Here is a 7575-nt window from a genome sequence, read left to right as displayed (position 1 = left end):
TTCAATTTTTCTTTTAAAGCTGGTTTTGAGTCTGTAAAATTTCTGAGCTGTTATTTATCTGTGAAGCTAAATATACTTTTTTTCAAACCTGAAAGTGAGTCTGGCTGAGTGTAGTATTCTAGGCGAAGCATTCATTTTCATTGAGTTTTGTTACTTTATCCCACCACTTGCCTTTTGGCCTTGAGGGTTTCTTGTGACAGGTCCTGCTGTAATCTTTTTTTTTTTTTTTTTTTTTGTTCTTTAGCGGCCCTTTGGGAGTTGTGTTAAGGGGAGTCTGAGTGACAACTTAGCCCCCGAATTCGTAGAGGGGTGCGGCCCCTGGCGCTTTGAGCGCATAGAACACATCCATGGTGGGTGACGGTCCTTGGGCTTGGCGAGCTCAGTGTAGGTGACGGCGTAGGATGACGTTCTCCAGGAAGATCTTGAGCACGCGGCGGTCTCCTCGTAGATGAGCCCCGAGATGCGCTTGACTCCACTTCAGTGGGCCAGGCATCGGATGGCGGGCTTGGTGATGCCCTGGATGTTGTCGCAGCACTTTGTGGTGCCGCTTGGCGCCTCCCTTGCCTAGGCCCTTCCTGCTTTTGCCTCTTCCAGACATTGTAACCAGGTGGAGTTGGAGAGAACAAGTCTGTAAATCTTTTTTTTTTTTTTTTGGTTTTTGGGCCACACCCGGCGGTGCTCAGGGGTTACTCCTGGCTGTCTGCTCAGAAATAGCTCCTGGCAGGCCACGGGGGACCATATGGGACACCGGGATTCGAACCAACCACCTTTGGTCCTGGATCTGCTGCTTGCAAGGCAAAGGCCGCTGTGCTATCTCTCTGGCCCAGTAAATCTTAAGGATACTCCTTTGAATGTAATTTCTTTTTTTTGATCTTGCTGCTGTCAGTATTCTAACCCTATCTGTGGGATTTGGTCATTGTTACTAGGATGTGTCTTGGGTGCTTTTCTTTGGGGTCTCTTTTAGCTGGTACTCTTTGGGCATGCAGGATTTGGTTGCTGCAGTCTTTAGCTTTGGGAGTTTCTCTGCAATGATGTCCTTGGCTGTTGATTCTTCCTGAGGATTTTCTTTTTGGGTTTCTGGGACTCCAATGATTTTTCTTCTCCTCCTCCCCCCTCCCCCTCCTCCTCCTCCCCTCTCCCCCTTCTCCTCCTCCCTCTCCCTCCTCCTTACCCCCTCCTCCTTCTTCTTCTCCTTCTTCTCCTCCTTCTTCTCCTGGGATGCTGGGATCAAACTCAGGTCTCTTCTGGATAGTCTTGTGCAAAGCAAACCCCCTACTGATATGCTATCGTTCTGGCCCCTAATCTTGTTTTTTCGGTTTGAGGTTTTCTGATTTCTATCTTTGTATCCTTATATTCTTATTTGTAGTTCGTTCACCCCATTCAATGCTTTCTTTGATTTCTATGAACCTCCTCCATAATTCTTCTCTAAACTCCTTCTCTGAGAGATTAAATAAAATGATTGGGACTTTTCTGGTCATCATAGTTGCCATCTACATTCTCTTTGCATGGTGTTTGCCTGCATTGTTTCCCCATTGTCACACTTATAGTGTGTTGTTTTCTTCCTGTAGTGCTAGGGTTCATTGGCTGGGAGATGTGTGTGGCTATGAAGCTAAGCCGATTGGCTGTGCTCTTCTGGATAAGCTCTTTGTGGGAAGAGACAGCTTACCTCTGAAGAAGTGCCCTCAGGGTACTTCTTGATTCAAGGTCCAGCACAAAACAGACCAGAGCAAAACAGAGAAAGTCGGGCCCGGAGAGATAGCACAGCGGTGTTTGCCTTGCAAGCAGCCGATACAGGACCAAAGGTGGTTGGTTTTAATCCCGGTGTCCCATATGGTCCCCCGTGCCTGCCAGGAGCTATTTCTGAGCAGACAGCCAGGAGTAACCCCTGAGAATGGCCGGGTGTGACCCAAAAACTAAAAAACAAAAACAAAACAAAACAGAGAAAGTCACAAAGTCTACCGTGTGCTAAAGCACACAGTAGGAATCAAATAACTCTTTCTCTCCTCTTACTCTCTCTCTGTTTCTGTCTGTCTCTCCTTTTACTCATCATTAATGGGTGGTGCCCTGCATGTAACTTTCTCTTCTTTCTGCACTGAGTCCTTGTCCATCTGTAGGTCTTTTTCTTTTTTGACAGGTAAGAAAATGGTAGTATTAACATTGATTTTAATATAAAGGAGTACTTTTTGTTCTGCTTTAGGCACTATTTAGTTCATCTAAATTTTCTTTATCTTCTATTGGGTGACAGATACTATGCTGGTCTTATAATTTAGTGTTATCAGTGCAGGGGCTATTTTTGATTACTGATTAAAATGTAAAGGTTCCTATCTAATGCAAAAAGTTGATCTAATTTTAAAAGCATTTTATTAAAGTCACATATAATATATAAATATATATAATATATAAATATATATAAATATAAATACATATATAAATTCCTCACCTGAGATTAAAAATGTACTCCCACAATTTTTTTCTGAAGTTCTTGTTAAAAATTGTGGTTAATCAAGGGATTGATTTAGCTTATTTTTGTATCTGATTATTTTATGGCTCGCAGTACACTATTTTAAAGACTTCATGCAATCTTGCAGGAAATTCCAGGACTGGGTAATGTATCATGAAATATTTATATAGCATTGGTAGTCTGTGCAGCACTTGATAAAAAAAAGTAGTCCCATGGAGGACTTACAAATGACTGAGAAGGATGTGGATTTGGCCCTTTGGCAGAGCTTAGGGAGGAAGGTGATGTTTGGGGCAACCATGTATCTGCAACTTAAATCAGTTTTGTTAACCAGGGAGGAACTTGTTATTTTAATTTTGGAAAATATTTTCTTCACATCGATGGAAATTTCCTTAACCTTAGATTTTATTTTCTTAAAATCTGTTACAAATTAGGAGGAAATAAAAAAAATTGAGCAATTGGTTTGATATTACATGTTTCAAGAGGAATTCTTGTTTTTAATTTAAATAAAATTGACTTCATAAATTCTGATTAAGAAAAAAGACAAAGAACATCTTTTAATAGATGCTTGCTGGTAACTGTTATCTTTAGCAGAATCCAGAAAGAGAAGCCAAGAGAGAAAAATTCCTTTCACTTTTGCACTGAATTGTTTTTATTGTAGAATTTATGCACTTTCAGTTTATATTATATGCTCTTTAAAAGTGATACCATTTTGTGAATCGGAATTAATGTTTCATTTTCTGTTAATATATATACAGCTTTTATATATACCTTATAAAGTGAGGATAACAAGTCACAATGCATTAATCAATTTTCATATTGTTGTGAAATTAGAGAACAACTCAGTAATTCAAATTGCAGCAGTTAAAATGACCTGCTTAGCCTGATAGGCTGCAAACTGATCAGTTTAGAGAGTCTGCTCTGCTATAATTCCACTCTGTCACAGGCACTTTTAAATGCCATTCACACCACCAATATTAAAATATTTCAAGCTGACCTTCAGGTGATGTAAGGCTTATTTGGAAAGGTGACATGCCTCTTGGGGTGGGGGGTAGTAGGTATGTGTCAAATAAAATGAGACCAATGAAATAAGTCACACACCGACTCTGGAGCAGTGGGAGAGAGTGTAGTGGGAAGCAAGGTGGGTAGGTAGCGAGGCAATCTACTGGAAAGGAAAATGACACCTTGGCCATGATTAGGAATGTGAACACCGCAGTCAGAGCTTGCCTGGTTTAAAATCCTGACTCTGCTGGCTTTTGAACTGTGAGTTTTTGTCTGCTGTTTCTTCTTTCTGTAGAACAGGGATAATACATGGACCTTATTCTGAGGGTAGATGTGTGGATTAGGGCCACACAAATCTTGCATTTAGTGTTGATACCAAAGGAAATGGTCTGTAGGGTGTGTATGGAGCTACAGGGCCCAATTGATTTAAGACATAGGGGCGTGCCTAAGGGAAACATAGAGATGGGGAGTGCACATGAGTGTTTGTAGCCAGGAAGGTCATCAAACCAGGGGATTAGTGGAAAGCAATGGGCATTGGCCCTTGGTGAAGAACAGTGGGTAAATGATAGGTAAAGCCAAATTTCTCTTCTGGAAGAAATATTCAAAAAATCTTATTAATTTTTTTGTTGAAATAAATAGCCAGCATCGAAATTAAATCAACACAAATTTATTATTCAGTCAGAACTCCTGAATAGACTTGAAGGTCACTAAAATTTCCATTAAGTTCAAATATTTTCTTTTAAACTTAAATTTTTTTAGATACATTTTACTTAGTTACTGTTAATAATAAGCTCTGTGTTGAGTTATTAGTCTTCTCAGAGCTTAGGGGACTGTATGCAGGGATTAAACTTGGTTGTCACATATAAGGGAAAAAGTCCTTATCCACTCTACTGTCTCTGACCCATATTTTTAGATTTCTAATATTTCTTTTTCTTTCTTTCTTTTTTTTTTTTTTTGATTTTTCAGCTACACCCTGGTCTCCTGGCTATATGCTCAGAAATTGCTCTGGCTTGGGGGATCATATGGAATGCCAGGGGATTGAACTGTGGTCTCTCTTAGGCTAGCATGGGTAAGGCCTTACTGCTTGTGCCACTGCTCTGGCCCCTATTTTTAGATTTCTTAAATATGTTGTTTTTATTTCTATTTCCCTGGTGATCAGTGATGCATGACATTTTTTTCATATATCTAGTAATCATCTGTATCCCATCTTTTAGAAAGTTTTTCCTCATCTTTTCTCCCTATTTATTTTATTTTTTTAAAATATATTATCTTTATTTAAGAACCATGATTCCAAACTGTTTGTAGTTGGGTTTCAGTTATAATAAAAAGTACACCCCCCCTTCACCTGTGCAACCTTCCCAACATCAATGCCCCCCATCTTTCCCCCCCATACCCCCTGCCTATATTTGAGACAGGTAATCAATTATTCTTAATACCATTGCCATGATAGTTGTTAGTGTAGTTATTTCTCTAATTGCATTCACTACTCTTTATGATAAGCTTCCATATCATGGGCTGGTCCTTTCAAACCTCATCTCTATTGTCTCTGTGTATTATTATATATTATTTTATTTTTCTTACATCCCACCAGATGAGTGAGACTATTTGTATCTAGCTTTCTCCCCGCTAAATTTTTTCACTCAGCATAATAGTTTTTATGTCCATCCATGTATAGGAAAGTTTTTTTGTTTTTTTTGGGTCACACACGGCAGTGCTCAAGGGTTACTCCTGGGCTCTACACTCAGAAAATGCTCCTTGCAGGCTTGGGGGACCACATGGGATGGCCGGGAATTCGAACCACCGTCCTTCTGCATGCATGCAAGGCAAATGCTTTACCTTCATGCTATCTCTCCGGCCCCTTGTATAGGAAAGTTTTATTCATTTTTCCTAATAGCTGCATAGTATTCTTTTCTTTCTTTTTTTTTTTTTTAGGGTCACACCCGTTTGATGCTCAGGGGCTACTCCTGGCTAAGCGCTCAAAAATCTCCCTTGGCTTGGGGGGGACAATATGGGACGCCGGGGGATCGAACCGTGGTCCTTCCTTGGCTAGCGCTTGCAAGGGCAGACACCTTACCTCTAGCGCCAACTGGCCGGCCCCAGCTGCATAGTATTCTATTGTGTACATGTACTACAGTTTCTTTAGCCACTCTTCTATTGTCAGGCATCTGATCGTTTCCAGATTCTGCTATTGTAAATAGCACTGCAATGAATATAGGTGTTGCAGAAGGTAGTTTTGTATTGTGTTCCTAGGGTATATCCCTAGGAGTGGTATAGCTGGATCATATGGGAGTTCATATGGACCAGTTTTTTGACAAACTCAGGTTCGTCATAGGTCAGCCAAGTACAAGGCAAAACTCTACTGCTTTGCTATTGCTCCAGCGCCCCTCACTTTGATTTTTTATTAAAGATAGTACACTGCATAATGATAGCAGATATTTTTGCCTTTTCCCCTCATAAACTGTGGAATGAAGCCCTATATAAAGATTATAACAATCTGTGCTCCATATGAAAACAAGGGTGGTGCAGTAGATTATAGGCGTTTTGCAATGATATGAGTGAACATGTGGCAATAGTGTTTGGTGTGTAGCTGGTACGTCTTGTGAGTTTTGGTTTCCAATTCCTGGATGAATATCGCACAATTTTTTTTTTTTGACCACACCCAGTGGGTGCTCAGGTGGTTACTCCTTGCTCTGCAATCAGAAAATACTCTTGTTGGTATTCTTGGGGGACCAATATGGTGATCATATGAAGATTGAATGCAAGTAGTCTGTGTATGCAAGGTAAATGCCCTAGTCTCTGAGTTTTCACTCTAGCCTCGAATGATTAGTAATATTGAACACTTTTCATATACCAGTTGTCTATTAAGTTTATAATTCTCAATTCTCCTTCTTAACAGTTTATTTTAAGAGATAAAAGTGTGTGGGATAGTCAAGTTTGTCTTGGTGTATTAAAATCAAGGCCTGAGACTTTGTTCTGGCACTTTCAAAGAAACTGTCATATTCTAGGCCCCCCTCTTCTCACTAGGGAGTTCTAGAAACAGAAATCAGGATCTTTTTGTTTGTTTGTTTGTTTTTTGTTTTTGGGTCATACCCAGCAATGCTCAGGGGTTACTCCTGGCTCTACACTCAGAAATCACTTTTGGCAGGCTCGGGGGACCATGTGGGATTTCGGGATTCAAATCACCGTCCTTCTGCATGTAAGGCAAATACCTTGCCTCCATGCTATCTCTCTGGCCTCAGTCAGGATCATTTTTTTTTTTTTTTTTTTTTTTGGTTTTTTGGGCCACACCCTGTGACGCTCAGGGGTTACTCCTGGCTATGCGCCTCAGAAGTTGCTCCTGGCTTCTTGGGGGACCATATGGGACGCCGGGGGATCGAACCGCGGCGGTCCGTTCTAGGCTAGCACAGGCAAGGCAGGCACCTTACCTCCAGCGCCACCCCCCGCCCCGCCCGGCCCCAGGATCATTTTTTTTAATTTAATTTTTATTTTTATCATAGTGGTTTATATATTGTTGACAATAATATTTTAGGTATATATTTACATAAAATCGGGGGGGATTTCCATCACCAATTTGTCCTCCCTACACCTCCTTTTTTGTCCTGCCTCCCATATGCTCCTCCCTCACCCTTAGGGCTGCCAGAATATGTTGTTCCCTCTGTATCTAGGCTAATACTTAGTAGTCTTGCACCTGTTTGAATGGTCCTGGTGCCTCCCTTATTTCCCCCTCTAACTGAGGGGCAGGAGTAGCTAGTTCAATTTGCGTGGTTTTGTTTGAAGTAGGGAATAGTAGTAAACAAGGGTAAAGGTCTAATATGCAGAAAATAAGCGGAATTCTTCTAGAGTGTCTCCTCCTTAGAGAGACAAAGGAGAAAAAAGTGAAACACTCCACCAGTACAAAAAGAAGTGTCATATATCCAGTGAGGACTCCAACAATACCGCTAAGCACCACAAAAAAACAAAGAAAAAAAAAACCGCCATGGTCTTGAGATAAGAAACATGGCAGAGCATAATAATGAAAGAAAGGAAAAGAAAAGAAAAGAGAAGAAAAGAAAAGAAAGAAAAGAAAAGAAAAAAAGAAAAAAAGTGTAAATGAGGGCAATAGCTTCAATAACCAC

This window comes from Suncus etruscus, chromosome 1, assembly GCF_024139225.1.
Source record: "Suncus etruscus isolate mSunEtr1 chromosome 1, mSunEtr1.pri.cur, whole genome shotgun sequence".
NCBI lineage: Eukaryota > Metazoa > Chordata > Mammalia > Eulipotyphla > Soricidae > Suncus > Suncus etruscus.
The sequence above is the reverse complement of the archived record's forward strand: the minus strand, read 5'-3'. Positions refer to the sequence as shown.